The sequence below is a fragment of the Pelodiscus sinensis genome, chromosome 9 (assembly GCF_049634645.1).
Source record: "Pelodiscus sinensis isolate JC-2024 chromosome 9, ASM4963464v1, whole genome shotgun sequence".
Lineage (NCBI taxonomy): Eukaryota > Metazoa > Chordata > Testudines > Trionychidae > Pelodiscus > Pelodiscus sinensis.
Genome location: NC_134719.1, coordinates 37458136 through 37476561, shown reverse-complemented (window position 1 = coordinate 37476561; position 18426 = coordinate 37458136). Strand labels below are relative to the sequence as shown.

Sequence of the window (18426 nt, the reverse complement as noted above, 5' to 3'; positions counted from 1 at the left end):
TCTCTAGATCATTTATAAATAAGTTGAAAAGTATTGGTCCCAGGACAGACCCTTGGGGGATCCCACTAGTTACCTCTCCCCACTCGGAAAACTTACCATTTATTCCTACCCTTTGTTTCCTGTCTTTTAACCAGTTATCAATCTATGAAAGGACCTTCCCCATTACCCCATGACAACTTACTTTACTTAAGAGCCTTTGGTGAGGGACCTTGTCAAAGGCTTTCTGGAAATCCCCCTTGTTCACATGTTTGTTGACCCCCTCAAAGAAATCTAGTAGATTAGTAAGGCAAGATTTCCCTTTACAGAAACCATATTGACTTTCTCCCAACAAATTATGTTCATCTATATGTCTGACAATTTTATTCTTTACTATAGTTTCAACTAATTTGCCCAATGGTAATGTTAGACTTACTGGTCTGTAATTGCCAGGATCACCTCTAGAGCCCTTCTAGATATTGATGTCACATTAGCTATCTTCCAGTTATTAGGTAGCTGATTTAAAGGATAGTTTATAAACCACAGTTAATAGTTGTGCAATTTCACATTTGAGTTCTTTCAGAATTCTTGGTTGAATGCGATCTGGTCCCAGTGACTTGTTACTGTTAAGTTCATCAATTTGTTCCCAAACCTCCTCTGGGACAATTCCTCATATTTATCACCTAAAAAAAATGGCTCAGGTTTGGGAATCTCCCCAGTATCCTCTGCCATGAAGACTGAAGCGAAGAATTCATTTAGCTTTCTCACAATGATTTTATCATCTTTGAGTTCTCCTTTAGCATCTCGATCATCCAAGGGCCCCACTGGTTGTTTAGCAGGCTTCCTACTTCTGCTGTACTTAAAAAAATGTTTTCCTATTATTTTTTGAGTTTTTGGCTAGCTGTTCTTCAAACTGCTTTTTGGTTTTTCTTATTATATTTTTACATTTAATTTGACAAAGTTTATGTTCCTTTATATTTTCCTTACTAGTATTTGACATCCACTTTTTAAAAGATGTCTTTTTATCTCTCTCTGCTTCTTTTACTTGGTTGCTAAGCCACAGTGGCACTTCTTTGGTTCTCTTACTATGTTTTTTAATTTGAGGTATACATTGAAGTTGGGCCTCTATTATGGTGTCCTTGAAAAGTTTCCATGCAGCTTGCAGAGATTTTACTTTTGTAACTATACCTTTTTAATTTCTGTTTAACTAATCACCTCATTTTTGTGTAATTCTCTTTTCTAAAATTGAATGCAACAGTGTTAGGCTGCTGAGGTGTTTTTCCTACCACAGGGATGTCAAATTTTATTACATTATGGTCAGTAGAACATTTTATTACATTACAGTCAATAGGAATAAGTTGGACGTAAGGCAAGCGGCCATACTATCTAAAATTAATATTTAGACAGCCTGATTCTCTTGTCAGGTTGTTAGCATTTTACAAATACTTTACCCAAATGTAACTGAGGGTGAAACCATAGATAAGGTGGGCCACACTGCCTACATTGTCTTCCTATATATTTAGTTTTTATGACACTGCATGGCTACGTCTATACTGGCATGATTTTCCAGAAATGCTTTTAACGGAAAAGTTTTCTGTTAAAAGCATTTTCGGAAAAGAGCATCTAGATTGGCACAGACACTTTTCCGCAAAAGCACTTTTTGCGGAAAAGCGTCCGTGTCAATCTAGACACGCTTTTGCGCAAAAAAGCCCCGATCGTCATTTTAGCCATTGGGGCTTTTTTGCTGTCTACACTGGCCCTCTTGCGCAAATGATTTGCGCAAGAGGGCTTTTGCCCGAACAGGAGCAGCATAGTATTTCCGCAAGAACACTGATGATCTTACATGAGATCGTCAGTGTTCTTGCGGAAATTCAAGCGGCCTCTGTAGACAGCTGGCAAGTTTTTCCGCAAAAGCAGATGATTTTGAGGAAAAACTTGCCAGTCTAGACACAGCCCATAAGTAACACAAAAAACAAATTATAATCAAAAGTAGAGGTAAACAGACTGTTACAAAATTTAAAGTTTGTGATGTTTTGTTTTGTTTTTTAAACAATTGTCACTTATTCTACTCCAGTGACTTTAAGAAAAGAAATATGGAATTAAAGACTATTATCAATATCAATGAATTTTATACTTGGAATGCTTAAGAGATTAACCAGGTGGTATAACGATAGTGTATTACACATACAGGGTTGGGCCTTCAACTGCTATAAATTGGTATTATTCTATTTACTTCAGAGGAGCTTAGTCAATTTACACCATTTGAGGACTCAGCCCATAGTATTATTCCAGAATACTACTGTTCATAAATAAATGTCACTAATATAGTTGCCCATATTAACTTTCAGCCTTTGCTTCTCAGCACAGTGAAGAACATTGATGTTAATTGCTCTTCTTTCCAATGCCAACTAAATACACGTCTTTTTATCTAAAACTTCTTTCCATGTGAATGTATTTTCCAAAGGTTTGCATTGATTTTCCTCATCTCCAAATACATTTACTATACTTGAATTATATCGATTCAGTTTCTAAAGATTTTGTTCAAATTTTCCCATATCAGTACTTCACATGAAGAGTGTTTTTCTATGTCCACATTTAATTGTTCCCGATGCAGATTCCCATTCACTTGGATTACTTCCATGTGCCAGTATGCAACCCTATACATTGGGAAAAGTGCTTTGGTCCGCTGTTTTTTAAATAGATCACCCTACATTAAAAATAAGTTGGTTTTTTTTCCAGTATTTTCTCTTTCTTATTTCCATGCCACTGCTTTTGTGGGGAATGCTACTCCTGAATCCACACCTCACCCTTATTTTATATACTTTAATTTCACTCATACATGTTCATACTTGCCATATCACAGCAGATGCCCTTCCTGCCAAAGGGACCTAGATGTGGCTCCTGCTGGAATATTTGGTGCAGGACAATTGCAAAATAGTTCCCAAGGGACATAAAGATCCAGCATCTCTGAGGGCTCCATCTCTGAGAGTCCACCCCAGTTCAAACTACCTGCTCTTCTTCGAGTAGTGTCCCCGTGGGTGCTCCACTGTAGGTGAAGGGTTGCCCTGAGCCGCAGATTGGAGCTTTGTATAGCAGTTTCCCCTGTTGAGCCACGCATGCCCAGGAGGCGTCTCGAGCCCTTCCTGCATCCTGAGGAGCGTGACTCAACCCCTCCCTTTCAGTTCCTCTTTAACCGACCTCGTCAGCGGACGGAGCAGTCAGGAGCTCCCTGTCAGATTATCTGACTACTTTCCTCTTAGTTATTTAGGCATAGTTAGCTTCCCCTGTTTTATCCTAGTTACTCTTTCCTTTTTCTTTATTAAAAAAAAAAACCCTAGGAAAAATAGAATTAATTAAATCCCCCCCTCAGGGGGCTTGAACTTACCTCAGACCAGGACTCCGGTGAACCGGCTTTCTCCCGCCTGTCAAACAAGAAACACATAAAGACTTTAAAAAAAAAAGAAGAAGAAGCAAAACCACATAAACTATAACAATATAGATAAATATAATAATTTCAAGAGGGAGAGAGCCTGCAATGTCTGGCTCCTCAGGGTTTAAAAAGTGCGATCAATGCCGGGACCCAATGCCGGCTTCAGATGGCCACTCGGACTGCATACGGTGTTTGGGAGAGACTCACTCTCCCCACAACTGTACCCACTGCAATTCCCTAACGGCGAGAGCCAGAAAAGACCGTGAGCTCCGCCTCAGGATGATTTTATTTGAAAAAGCTCTACAGCCTGCGGGAGAACAATCTGCACCGCGGCAAGAGCCTCCGCTGCCTTCCAGAAATGCCCCGAGACCCAGAGCCTCTCCATCCCGCTCTCTTCCAGCCTCTTCCTCTCCCAAACATAGAGGAGAGGCACACCTGGCTGGGAAGTCCCCTGCCACTAAGGCTTCGGGGCGATCCTCCCACTTTGCGCCGGTATCGGCGCGCTCAACAGCTGAGCGGCCCCGGGAGCGCTCTAAGCAGCTGGCAAGACATGAAAAGCTGGTGCCGCTTCAAACCACGGTGCCGCTTGCAAGCGCGGCACCGCTTCCAGCCCCGGCACCGCTTCAAACCTCTGCGGCACCCCGGGAGAGTTCTAAGCAGCTGGCACGGCATGAAAAGCCGGCGCTGCTTCAAACCGCGGTGCCACTTCAGAGCGCGGTACCGCTTCCAGCCCCGGCGCTGCTTCAAGCCTCTGCAGCGCCGAAAGCCACACCACGGCTTAAAGCTGCGGTGCCTCTTAAAGTCACGGCACTGCAGCAAAACGATGGGCAGCCTCCGAAGCCTCTGGCAACAGCTGATGCTCCGTTGGTCCTCCCACAGCCAGACAAGCAGCCATATGAGGCTCCTAGGGACCAGCCCCAACAAGACACTGATTCATACAGTAGGCATCATTATCTGTGCCTGCCCTCTACTTCTTACTCTCCTGAGGGGTCTCCATCAAGGCAATCCCCTCCCAGGTCGATGTCACTGTTGTCTCTTCACGATGCTCCCCTTCCTGATGATGACCACCACACGGTCTATTCCTCGCGACATCCATCACCTGGGAGGGCTCGCTCTCACCATTATAGGGCTCCGCCACAACATGGCCCATGGCACCCATACTGGCCTTACCCACCTCCACCTTATCCACCACAATGGGGACCGTGGGAACACTGGGAGCCATATGGACCGCTCCCCACCTCGTTCCACTGCATCCCGGAGAAGTTTGCCTCGGCCACAACCCCTAACTCCAGCAAGTTTTTCGGAGGATAAGGTGGAACGAATCTCAAACAATGACTCAGATACTCATTCAGTAAACGTCACACACTCTGATGCCCTTGATGCACAACCAGAGGACGCCGTAGTACCATCAGACACTGGAACGATTGACGATCTAAAACAGTTCCAAGAACTATTCAAGAGAGTAGCGACAAGCCAGAATGTCTCCCTGCAAGAGGTGCAGAAGAAACAATATCAATTGTTAAAGAATATACACTACAGGGCAAGATTGTCCTACCCATAGACGAGGCAATCATGGAGGCCTCAGAAGATCTGTGGAAGGCACCTGCATCTATCCAACCAACTAACAGGAAAATTGACAGAAAGTACTTTATCCTCTCAAAAGACAACGACTTTCTCTTCACTCACCCACAACCTAACTCACTAGTCATGGACTCAGTACAACAACGAGCGAAGTTTCCACAGTATAGGATGGGCAATGCAGACAAGGACCACAAAAAGTTGGATTTCTTTGGCAAGAAAGTATACTCCTCTTCAACCCTACAACTCAGAATATCAAATTACTCTGCTGTCTTAGCAAATCACAACTTAGACAACTACTCAAAACTGGGAGAACTAATGGCGCATCTCCCCGACTCCAAAAGACCCATCTTAAAATCAATAGTTCATGAAGGCCATATGATCGCCCGCGCTGCTCTCCAAATGGCAATGGATGTAGCTGACACTGCAGCCCGAGTTACAGCTACAGCGGTGGTGATACGTAGAGCTTCTTGGCTCCAGTCATCTGGAGTTCCATGCAAACTCCAGCCCAAAGTGAAGGATTTGCCATTTGACAAACAAAAGCTATTTGCAGCCACTACGGACGAAATGCTCCACAACAGCAAAAATTCTAAGTCCACACTTCGCACGCTAGGTATGGGCACGCCACCCTATAAACGCAGGCGATACACCCCATATAATTCATATAACCGATATCGGTATGGACAATACAATCGACCACAGAGGCCTTATGAAGACAACAGACCAAGACAGCGAGGTCCCAGAAGGCGACCCAACCAAGCCCACCCGCTAAATAACCCACCATCAAAGCAGCAAATTTGAACATTTGGTCAAGGGTCTGCAAGACCTCCCGTTCGATCTCGCACCTCAACATGGCCATCTATTCAACCACCGTTTGCGTGCCTTCCTCCCACAGTGGGAATCCATAACATTGGACCGCTGAGTCCTAGAGATAATTCGAGTGGGCTATACCATCCCTTTTATTTCTATCCCCCCTACCCTTCCCCCTACCCCATCCCTTTTCAGGGACCACTCTCACGAAACCCTTCTAAAACGAAGTCAATCGGCTCCTTGTCATTGGGGCTATAGAAAGGGTACCCCGAGAGTTCCATGGGAGAGGGTTTTACTCGAACTATTTCCTGACCGAGAAAAGAATGGGGGGCTGGAGACCTATATTGGATCTCCGCAAACTGAACAAATTTCTCAAGAGACAGCGTTTCAAGATGGTCACTCTTTCCGCAATCATTCCTGTGCTAGATCGAAGGGACTGGTTCGCAGCCCTCGACCTCCAAGATGCCTATTTCCATGTAACCATCCACCCCACCCACAGACACTACCTACGCTTCACATTGGGACTGGACCATTTCCAGTACAAGGTTCTTCCCTTCAGTCTCTCATCAGCTCCGAGGGTATTTTCGAAGGTACTGGCGGTCGTAACCGCGTATCTCAGACAGCAGAACATCATCATATTTCCCTATCTAGACGATTGCCTTCTAAAGGGATCCTCATACGCCGAAACCGCCTCTATGATATATACGACCACGGCCCTCCTCAGTCGTCTAGGCCTTCTAATCAACCGAGACAAATCAATTCTGCACCCGGTTCAAGATATAGAGTTCATTCGCGCACACCTGGACTCAGTTACAGCCTGGGCATACCTACCTCAACAACGCTTTGCAACCATGCAAAAAATTATAAACGGGATGCTCACAGTTCCTACCACCACAATACTTACATGCCTCAGACTAATGGGACACATGGCTTCCACCACCTACGTAGTCCACCATGCTTGTCTGCACTTTCGATGTTTCCAGCTCTGGATTTGAACCGTTTATATCCCATCACGACACCCTTGAAACAAAACGGTTACTATCCCACCAGACGTGCTCGCATCCTTACTATGGTGGACAGTGCCAAACAATCTTCTGGTGGGGGTTCCATTCCAACAAATTGAACCCACTATTCAAATCACCACAGATGCTTCCCTGCTCGACTGGGGGGCACATATGGACGGTCATGAAGTTCAAGGCAGGTAGTCCCCAAACGAGACACTCTTACATATCAATCTCCTCGAATTGAGGGCAGTAAGAAATGCCTGTGCACACTTTGCCTCCGACATCGCCAATCACACAGTCCGCATCCTAACGGACAACATCAGCACGATGTTCTACATAAACAGACAGGGTGGAGCCCACTCCCGCTTGCTATATGTGGAAGCTATTCGCCTGTGGAACGCGTGTATCCGCAACCAAGTCACCCTTATAGCATCCTACCTGCCCGGAGTGAACAATACCAAAGCGGACTCCCTCAGCCAAAACTTCACCACGGACCACGAATGGGAGTTACATACGGAGGTGGCGAACTCAATTTTCCACCAATGGGGATGGCCATTGATAGACTTCTTTGCTTCTACCCAGAACACCAAATGTCCCCAATTCTGCTCACGGGCGGGACTTGGCAAACACTCTCTGGGGGATGCCTTCCTAATCAAATGGGCAGCCCCCCTACACTACGCCTTTCCTCCCATACCGCTCATCCCAAGAGTTCTGCGCAAGATCCTGAGAGACAAAGCCCTAGTCATCCTGATTGTATAATCATGGTCTCGCCAAACCCGGTACCCATACCTTCACAGGCTCGCGGTCCAGCCACCCCACCCACTACCATACCGGATAGACGTACTATCTGAGGACGACGGCAGGATATTGCATCCACAACTCAATACCCTGCATCTTCATGCATTGCTTCTCTCTGGTTCTCGGAGGTAGAGGAGCGCTGCTCCCAGCGAGTAAAAGACGTCCTCCTCCATAGCAGGAGACAATCTACTCGGAAAACTTACCAACAGAAATGGACACGTTTCTGTCACTGGTGTCAGCGAGCCAAAGTGGAACCCCGTGCCTCACCACTAAATACCATCCTAGACTACATTCTGGAGCTTAAAGCATCAGGACTGTCAATCTCCTCTCTAAGAGTACACCTCTCTGCAATAGCAGCATTTCATAACTCAGTAGACGGCTTCTCCATTTTTAATCATCCTATTACAAAAAGATTCCTCAAGAGACTCCAGAATGTGTACCCACCACATACGGCCCCACCCCCTCTGTGGGACCTAAATCTTGTTTTGAACTGCCTCACCAGACCTCCCTTGAGCCACTGGCAACAGTACCACTTCCCTTCCTTTTTATGAAAGTCTGCTTCCTATTAGCCATTACCTCCGTCAGGAGGGTGAGCGAACTCGGAGCATTAATGTCAGAACCTCCTTACACAGTTTTCACAAAGGATAGGGTCATACTGAGCCCCCCCCCCCACACGTTTTTGCCAAAGATCTGTACAGAATTCCATCTCAACGAACCGATCGTATTACCTACCTTTTTCCCAAAACCGCATTCTTCGCACACAGACGCCAGCCTGCACACTCTGGACATCCGGAGGGCTCTGGCCTTCTTCCTAGAAAGAACAAAACCATTTTGTAAATCTGAAAGACTCTTTATCGCCATTGCTGAATGATCCAAAGGGACACCAATATCTTCGCAACGAATCTCAAAGTGGATATCGGCATGTATAATCAAATGCAACTCTCTGGGCAATAGACCGCTACAACGCCCACCACGAGCGCATTCTACTCGAGCCACGGCTGCTTCTACAGCCTTTCTGGGCAATGTCCCCTTAAGACACATTTACCGAGCAGCAACATGGTCTTCAGACCATACTTTTGTGAAACACTACGCTATCCTTCCACAACTCAAGAGTGATTCAGCAGTTGCCACAGCAGTACTCTCTACCACTGATAAACAATGACTCCGGCTCCCTCCAGCCTTACATTGAATACTGCTTTGTAGTCACCTACAGTGGAGCACCCATGGGGACACTACTCGAAGAAGAAAAGGGAGTTACTCACCTCGTGCAGTAATGAGTGTTCTTCGAGATGTGTGTCCCAGTGGGTGCTCCACGACCCTCCCTACCTCCCCTCTGCTCGGAGTCAAAATTCTCGGGCGGAGACGAGGAACTGAAAGGGAGGGGTTGAGTCACGCTCCTCAGGATGCAGGAAGGGCTCGAGACGCCTCCTGGGCATGCGTGGCTCAACAGGGGAAACTGCTATAAAAAGCTCCAATCTGCGGCTCAGGGCAACCCTTCGCCTACAGTGGAGCACCCACAGGGACACACATCTCAAAGAACACTCGTTACTGCACGAGGTGAGTAACTCCCTTTTAAACCTCATTCCAGGAGGAATAACAGGTAGTTTGAACTAGGTCTTTAATTCGAACTACTGGGTCCCTGCCACGCGTAGACAAGGGCAGTTAGTCCGGACTTGTAAATTTCAAAAATGGCGACCGGACAGGAAGATGCAAATCAAGCGCGGGATATTTAAATCCCAGGCTTGATTTGCAACTTCGAATGCCTACATTAGCCTCCCTAGTTTGAACTAGGGGACTAGTGTAGAAATACCCTTACAGAGTCCTATTGATTTCATTAAGAACATCACAGAGGCTTCTGGCTCCACATGCTTAGAGTTTTTAAAGTTTAGGGCCAATTTGTTTAATGTAGAAAAATATAAGTTACCTCACTGATATTTGAAATGATGATTTCTGATATAAAAATATATCAACATATAATTATATTGAGGGATTATTTCATTTTTAAGGTCAAAAATAGAACAAATTATACAAGCAAACTTCAGCAAATACTATATTGAAATGGTAAAAATGGCACCAGCAGCTCAATTCAAAGAAATATTCAATAGTACACTAAGGAGAAAAAAATCATAGAATACTAGGGCTGGAAGGGACCTCGAGAGGTCATCGAGTCCAGTCCCCTGCCTCCAAGGCAGGACCAAATACAGTCTAGACTATCCCTGATAGACAGTTAATGTAGACATACCCTTATGGACAACACAACCTGCATATTCTACATAAATCACCAGGGGAGAACTTGATAGCACTGCAGATCATTTGAGCAGGCACTTCTTTTAGACCCACAAGTGGAAATTGATTACCCAATTCTCCTCACTATTTTCAGCCCCTGGGGATTCCCCAAAATAGATCTATTTCTGACCTCACTAAATACCAGATGCCCACATTACTGCTCCTAGGCTAGTCTCAGTCACCAGTCCTTGAACAATGCACTACTTATAAAATGGAAGGCACCATTCCCACACATGTACCTACCTGCTCATGAAGGAGATATAACCATATCAGACAGGATAGGGCCAGATTTAGTCCAATCGCACCCACTTAGCCGTGACAAACATGGTTCCCCTATCTGGCATAGATGGTGGAAATCCTACCCCTCTCACTGCTACTACTTCCACACCAGCTCACACAGGATGTGTGTCATGTCATTTACCTCAGCTTAAGGGTTTTCCACTTCAAAGCTTAGCTACTACACAGATAGAGGACTTGGATGCTGACGATTCACAGGAGGTGAAAGACATCCTTGTGAATAGCTGTCTGCCTAGAACATGTAAAAGTACACTCAAAATGGCTCTGATTGTCCTCCTGATGCAAGGCTCATGTTTCCCCATTCCACTCCCTTACCTAAGCTTTCGGACCATCTCTTAAGCCTATGTCATGATCAAGAGGGTCAGCCAGCAGTCTGGGAACTCAGGGGTTAACCTTACCTAAATCAGGTAGATTCAGCCAATAGGAATGTAGGTAGGAATTTCAAACTGGGACAAAGGAATTTTTGGTTTTCCCCTCCTTTGTCCTGGGCAGTTTTCTCTTCATCTACTATGGGGGACAGACAGAATGTCTCCCTCCAAGAAGAGACTCTTCACTCTTCTGTGAGTAAGGTAAAGTTTAGATAAATCCATTATGTTTTATTGTTTTATGGTTCGGGAAATGGGATCTGATGTCTGTGCAGTTAAAAATGCTTTTTGCTCTCTTTTGTAACCAAGCTCCTGGCCCATGGTCGGTTTCTCCTCCATTAGTATATTACTTTGTAACTTTTCCCTCTAGGCATTATGCTTGCAACAGGAATATTGTGGTGATAATAAAAGTTCTTTCTCTTTTATTTTCTTAACCTGGCATTGGTTAATTTTTGTGTCCTGGTTTGTACTTTAGGGGTGAGATTTCCCAAGTGATCTCTCCCCCAATTTTCTTATCAGTACTTGTGTGGTGGCAGTGGAGTTTTATCCCCAAAATCTAGGTTGTTAAGATTTTGGGGGAAAGTTTTTTTTACCAAAGCCAGAAAAGATAAGGTTTTAGGGTACTTTTGCGGGCCCCCACTTCTGCATTTATCATGCCAGAGTGGGGAAGGAGCCTTGACAGCCTAAAAAAATGGGCCTTTCCAACAGGTCCATAAAGGTGTGTTTAGCTGCAATCACCTCATTGCATGACAAGATGGATGGCACCTCAGTTTTTGCCTGTCTCACTACCAAGTGCTTTCTCAAAGGTTTAACCAATGCTTACCCACCACTAAAAGACCGTTCCCCCATGTGGGACCTTAATCTTAAACTTGTGCTCCACACCCTTCTAAGTAAACCATTTGAAATCGTAACCACATGTTTCTTCCTGACTTGCCAACAGAAGTCACCTTTCTAATAGCACAGAGAGTCTGGGAGCTAGGAACCAAAATGGTTTGTTTACCTTATATCATATTTCATAAGAATGAAGTAATCTTATGTCCCATCCCCAAATTCCTACCTAAAGTAGTCTCCCCTTTTCATCTGAACCAACCCATAGACTTACCTGTATTTTTTCCCAAACCACGTGCTAACGCCAGGGAAGACTCTCTTCACATGCTCTAACTTCATAAAGCTCTCTCCTTTTACCTGGACAGAACAAAAAAAATGTACAAAGACTCACCTTCCATCCTTTTCTGTCTACCACGAAGAGATTAAGGGTCAGGGGTCTAAACAGAGAGTATCAAAATGGATTTCTAGCTGTATCTATCTTTGCTACTAACTGAATGCTCCATTGACAGAGCTCATTTTACCAGAGTGCCCTTGGCTTCCATAGTATTCCTTAACAATGTGCCATAGTAGACATTTGCAGGATGCCACTTGGGCTTTTGCCTACACTTTTACAAAGCATGATGCCATAAAATGGCATTTTGTTACTGACACACAGTTTGCATGCTCAGTCCAATCCACTGTCCATAGAGCCACTTGGAAGCACCTTCATCCTCTGAAGGGCACTGCACCTTAGTCACCTAAAGTGGAGCACCCACAGCGATCCTCCTCAAAGAAGAAGAGAAGTTTACTCTTCTTGTGTAGTAAATGAGGTTCTTTGAGAAGGTTGTCCCTGTGGGAACTCAACCCCTTCCCCCCCAATTCTGAACTCATGTTGCTTCTCTCGGGAACTAGGGATTGGTTGGCTGCACATGCAGGGCAGACCCTTGGAGCTGTGCATGGTGGCATTCATGCATATGCAGCCAACCACAGCACTGCTACCACAAATCTCCAATAGGAAATGCAAGGCATCTAGACACCTAATAGGTGTCAGCCGACGGTCAGGGCAGTGAGTGGTGTGTGTGTGTATACTATAACCCGAGACTTCAACTGCTGAGACCGGGTTCCCTTGCAGTGGGCAACCTGGAAGAGGTTGATGGGCGCCCCAATGAATGTACAGGAAGAGCTTATTACACTTCAGATTTTAGCTGCTAGAATTCATAATTCCTTCACAGCGGGCAGCCTCGGGGAGGCTGAGAAGTGCCCCCAACGGATTTTGCTACCTGGGTGTGACACAAATCCAAACGCCCAAGCTCTTCCTATACTGTGTGTGTATTATACACCCGAGACTTTAACTGCTGAGACCGGGGTCCCTTGCAGCAGGCAACCTGGAGGAGGCTGACGGACGCCCAATAAGTGTACAGAGAGAACTTATTACACTTCAGATTTCAGCTGCTAGAATTCATAATTCCTTCACAGCAGGCAGCCTTGGGGAAGGCTGAGAAGTGCCCCAGCGGATTCTGCCACCTGGGTGTGACCCAAATCCAAACGCCCAAGCTCTCCCTATATCTGTCCCTAATGACCGGCTGAAGTTCTTTTAAATTGTGCCTGGTTCTGTTACAGCAACTGAAGGAGTCAGGTTAAAACTTAAACAGTTACAGGTTTATTGAGGAAGCTTATAAATCATATGGTTGCAATGGCTATTGTTCTATTTCTTAACTGCTAGCAAAATATAGATCTTAAAAATGGTTACAAAGAAGATAAAGATAGGAAAACAGAAATAATAGTACCAAGTAACAGCTTAATCTTAACAGAGCTCTAAGTCTGTGTACACTTAAGACAGAGGACCACATCCAGGTACAATTTTTACCCCCTTCTGTGCCTCTCGACTCCAGCGTGTCAGGCCAGGGCCGGTCCCTCAATTCCTAGGAAAGACGAAAATACGAGGTGGGCATCCCCATAGAACCTCGGGAGGTCAAACACCTAACCCAACCAGCAGGTAGAGGGTAGAATGACACTCCAAGTGAGTGTGTTGCTGGACCTATTTTTATACTCTTGGGGTCAGTATTTCTCTTTCTTGTCTGTCATGCCAAATGGGGCTGGTCTGTCTTTTGTGAGACCAGTTCTTACAAGGGAGTTGTGAACTCAATTTACACTTGTAAGAGAGATAACTAAATTGGAAGTACTGGGCATTCTTTTCTCAGTGGGAAATTCCTCTCCCAGGGACTGTGTGTGTGTTCGAATCAACATGGGTGCTAGCCGGGGCAGTTCTCGCAGCCTCGAGGCCAGTTTATTGACTTAATCACTCTCTCTCCACATATCTGTTTTCAGCTCCTCAGGATCAGATGAGCCAGCATAGATTATGCTGATATTATTGCTCCTTCTCTGTCCTGTATGCTTCAGGAACCTCAGACAGGCAAATAAGATGGATGTGTTTGGGGGGGGGGGGGGTGTCTGTCTGGCTACAATAGGGACAACCATTTTGAAGAACCTCAGTTACTGCACAAGGTGAGTAACCTTCTTATACAAAATGTCTAGTGATTGAATGCTTCAGTTTTTTGGAAGGTCAAGTTAAAGACACGTTAAATGTTCCTGGTATTTTCTCAAAACAGGACCTTTTAAAGAGCCAGTTCCCAAAAATGAAAGTATTTAAAATCACCTATGAACTTTTGAAAATCTTGGCTGATTCTGTTGCCCTCCAACGTTGTTTATTAAGGTTCCTTAAAGTTTCCTTAATTCACACACTGTTGTTATTCAGGAAAAGTTTCAATTGCATGACCAAGTCCAATATGTTGACAGCAGTTGAATTAACACTCCCTCCCACCATCTTCAAAAAAAGAATTTTCCAAAACTAGAGGAGGCCAGGTTAGGTTTATGCAAGGATATATTTAAAGCCAAATTAGGACTGGAGGAGGGATAGTTTTAGATTTAATGGTGCTGAAATATTATGAGCTGTCTTTATGACATATCAGCCCACAGCAGAGGAACTCTTGTGAGATCAAGTTTCTCTTATATTTCTAATATTGTTTGCCAAGTTTCCATGACAGCTCATGAGAATTCAGTGTTGTTTAATCTGAATCTTAACTTGTGCCCTGATTTTATTTTAACTCTAAGCTGTAATGTAAACAGTTTAGATCCATACATAGCCTGCCCCAACCACTTCTGGTTTCTTAGGAGTCTGTTCCTGTGAAATTTTGGCCACATCTGAACTGAAACTGAACAAGTTCGTTTGGGATTTAGATCCAGTCCAGAAACAAAATCGAAGAGACAGATTTGGCTTGCGGGATTCAGATCTGTTGCCACTTCTTTCCTGCTCTTGCAGTGAAATTCAAAGTAGTCCAGATGCAAGTTTCTGGTTCAAACTTAGTAATAGCTTCTGAATTAGTCTTGTGAATTGCACAGTCTAAAAAGTAGGTTACAATACTTATGTGGACTTTGAAAGAATGATCCCAATATATCATAATTCAACTTAATTACTAAGGTCATGTTTACACTATAAGGTAAGATTGAATCTAGTATGGTCAATTTCTGGACACCATAACGGATGGCTTTGACACGATGGGTTTCCCTATCTGCAGTGGGGCAATAGACAGAACATATATCCCTATCTTGGCCCCCGACCACTTTGCAAAGAAGTACATAAACCTCAAGTACTTCTCCATGGTGCTGCAGCCACTGGTGGATCACATGGCTGTTTCACCAACATCAACGTGAAATGGTTGGGAAAGGAATATGCGCATATCTTTAGCAATTCCTGCCTCTTCTGAAAAATTAATACTGGCACTTTTTTCCCAGGTTGAAAAATCAGAATTGAAAAGGTTGAAATGCTTATTGTGATCCTTGGCAACCCAGCCTACCAGTTGGTCACATGGCTCATGAAGCCCTACACTGGTAGCCTGAACCCTAGTAAGGAGGAGTTCAATAACAGGCTGAGCATGCTCATAATGATGGTGGAATGTGTCTTTGGATCTTTAAAGGGGAGGTTCAGGCATCTCCTCACTCTCCTGGACCTCAGTGAACACAACATCCCCTTTGTGGTGGCAACTTGTTTTGTGTGCTCCATAACCTGTGTGAGAGCAAAGGGGAAACTTATCTGGCAGGATGGGGAGTGCCTAGACAGAGAGTTTGAGCAGCTGGACACCAGCATGATCAGGAGAGCACAGCAAGGGGCAGTGGGAATCAGAGATGCTTTGAAGGACAGTATTATACAAGATCTCTTTTGAGACTCTGCCATGTGGCTCTTCTGTGTTCCCTGTGCTTCCCTTTAATCCTCCACCCCACTCCAGCAGTTCAAGCAATAGACCATTGTTCAAAGAACATGAGTTTTTATTTGGGGAAAACAGCTGGGAAATGAATGAAGTGGGAACCTAAATAGGGAAGAGGAACTCAGAAACATAGATGGGACCCCCTTTTGCCTCCCAATGTACTGGAAGGTAAGGCTGCCCTTGAGTTCCCCCACTCTGTGTCCTGGCACAACATGGTGATCCTAGGGCAGTGGTCACCAACCAGTAGATCGGGATCTACTGGTAGATCTTGGAGCCTCTGACAGGTGATCCTGACTGGCTTGCCCAAGAGACTATCAAGTGCAGGCACTTCAACTGCCCCTCTCCCTACTGCTGCCCCTCTCCCTTCAGCTGCCTCCATCTACCCCCGGGAGTCTCCTGCTTGCTGTTCAGGGCAGGGGAGGGAGAAGAGGAGCACTGATATCAGGGTGCCCCCCTTCCTACCCTGTATCCTATCTCCACAGGGCAGAGAGGGGAAACAACAGGGCTTGAGATGGAGGGAGTTTGCTGGCTGCTTTAGGGAGTGATCCAGTGCCAGGGCAGGGGTGAGCCTGTCTTAGCCCCACTGCACCACCATCCAGAAGCCACCTGAGATAAGCAGTGCCCAGTTCGAGCCCACATCCTGAAATCCTACTGCAGTTGTGAACCCCTTCCTACATCCCAAGCACCTGCCCTAGCCCCATGCACCGCTGCATCCAAACACACTCCCAGAGCCTGCACCTAGAACTCTCTCTGGCACCCTAACGGCCTGCCCCAAGCTCAGCACCTCTCTCACACTCCAAATCCCTTAACCCAAGACCAGAGCCTGCACCCCAACCCTCTGCCCCAAGCTGGTGAAAGTGAGGGAAGATGGGGGAGAGAGGGAGGATGGAGTGAGCAGGGGTGAAGCCTTGGAAAAGGGGCACAAACGAGGGGGGCAAGAGTATTTGGGTTTAAGGTAGATCCTGGATTGTGCTTCCATTCAAAAAGTGATCTTGTGCTTAAAAAGGTTGGCGACCACTGTCCTAGGTCTTAGGGTTATGTCTATACTGCAGGGTTTTTCTGGGATACCAAAGGTATCCCGGAAAAGTTCTGCTGCCTCCACGGAACACATCTACTTTTTCTGAACAGTTTCTGAAAAAGTGGGTGCATTCTTTCGGCATCCCTGTATTCCTCTTGGTGAGCGGAAGAAGGGATGTTTTGAAAGAGGAGGTTTTTCAGAAATTTGGCTTTGTGTAGATGGGCCAGATTTCGGAAAAGCCTCTTCTGAAAAAAAAGCGGGAAAAGATACACAAATTGTTGTTCACAATTTGTGTATCTTTTTCCGATATAACTCTGCAGTCTAGATGTAGCCTAGGAGTGGAAGCAATAGGGCTCGAGAAGGAGGGACTGGTGTTGTCATTGGGGCAGATAGGGTTCTGGGAGGAATCCCTCTCCAGACATGCAGCCAGACACTCCATCAAGGCTCTCATGGGGGATAAAGAGGCTCTCCTGCTGCCTCATCTGCTGCTCCCTGGCAACTCTCCTCCCCTGGTATTCAGCGATCTGGTCCTGCCACTCTGCCCACATCTTCTGCATGAGGGAGTTCATGTAGTCCATCTCCTCCCTGAACATGTCCTCCTTTGTCTGTTTTTTCCTGCATATCTGAGCCAGGTGTGCAGATTTTGGAAGAGGAGGAGCGGTACACAGTGAGCTGGCTGCAGTCCCAGAGGCATTGAAAAGTTACAAGGGCACACATTATGGTAGATACATTGCATTAAGCCTACTGCTAATCTGTTAGCCTACACTGAAGGTCTCTGCATCAGCCCTTTGATTTTTTACTTGGCACAGTTGGGCATCCTTAGAATAGTCTTTAGCCCATGGACATCTTGCAGTCTTTGTGTAAATGTCCTCGTTCTGCTTGCTGGTTTGGAGGTTGGAGAGAATAGATTAATTTCCCTATGTCTTGATGAGGCCCAAGATCTCCTGGACACTTCATGCTTTCATTCTTCTTCATGCCTGGGAACTGGAGCCCAGGGAGCAGAAGTATTCAAAGTCTTTACAGTCTTTGAATTGGTTGAAGTCATGTCCACTTATGCCACAGTATGCTGCTCACTCTGAGATGTGCTTGCAATGCTGGCTACATAGAAAATAAAATTCATACTTTCCTGGAGCTTTTTCTGTTCATCTGGAGAACAGTAGAGGTGCAAGTTCTGGCCAGAGCAGTCATAGTGGGGAACTGTGGGATGCCTCTGGGTGACCAATAGCCTCACCTTTCACCAAAGCTGCATCTACACTATTGTAAACTCAACCATGCAAGGTTGGAAATACCGTTACTCCTTGTGAAACCAGAAGTAACTCATATCAACTTAAGCAGCCCTTAAGGTCGACTACACAGGCTTCGTAGTGTGGATGCATTGTTTAGAAAATTGACCATATGCAGCTAAATTTAGTGTCAACTCTTAGGCTGTGTCCAGACTCAGGGTTTTTTTCGGGAAAAGTAGCCTTTTCCCGAAAAAACTTCCCCTGCGTCCAGACTCAAGCCGCGTTCTTTCGAAATAATTTCGAAAGAACGCGGCTTTTCTTTCGATGGTGGTAAACCTCGTTTCACGAGGAAGAACGCCTTCTTTCGAAAGTTCCTCTTTCGAAAGAAGGCGTTCTTCAATGTAAATAGGGCTTCTTCAAAAGAGAGCATCTAGACTCGCTGGGTGCTCTCTTTCGAAAAAGCGGATTGCTTTTTCGAAAGATCCGCCTGCAGTCTAGACGCGATCTTTCGAAAGAGGCTCTTTCGAAAGAAGCCTGCAGTCTAGACATAGCCTTAGTGTAGACTTAATGTT

General features: G+C 45.4%; 1 protein-coding gene and 1 long non-coding RNA gene across 8 annotated transcripts in view; one reads left to right on the top strand and one right to left on the bottom strand.

Moving 5' to 3' along the window:
- The window catches only part of DPYD (dihydropyrimidine dehydrogenase), a 680031-nt gene that overhangs the window by 360608 nt on the left and 300997 nt on the right, over positions 1-18426 (top strand). The window lies entirely within an intron of this gene.
- The window catches only part of LOC142830588 (uncharacterized), a 122345-nt gene that overhangs the window by 46635 nt on the left and 57284 nt on the right, over positions 1-18426 (bottom strand). The window contains exons 2-4 of the long non-coding RNA XR_012905965.1: positions 11647-11729; positions 8329-8407; positions 3362-3398 (exon numbers count right to left, since the gene is read on the bottom strand). This is a non-coding gene — a long non-coding RNA (uncharacterized LOC142830588). The remainder of the gene's footprint in view (positions 1-3361; positions 3399-8328; positions 8408-11646; positions 11730-18426) is intronic.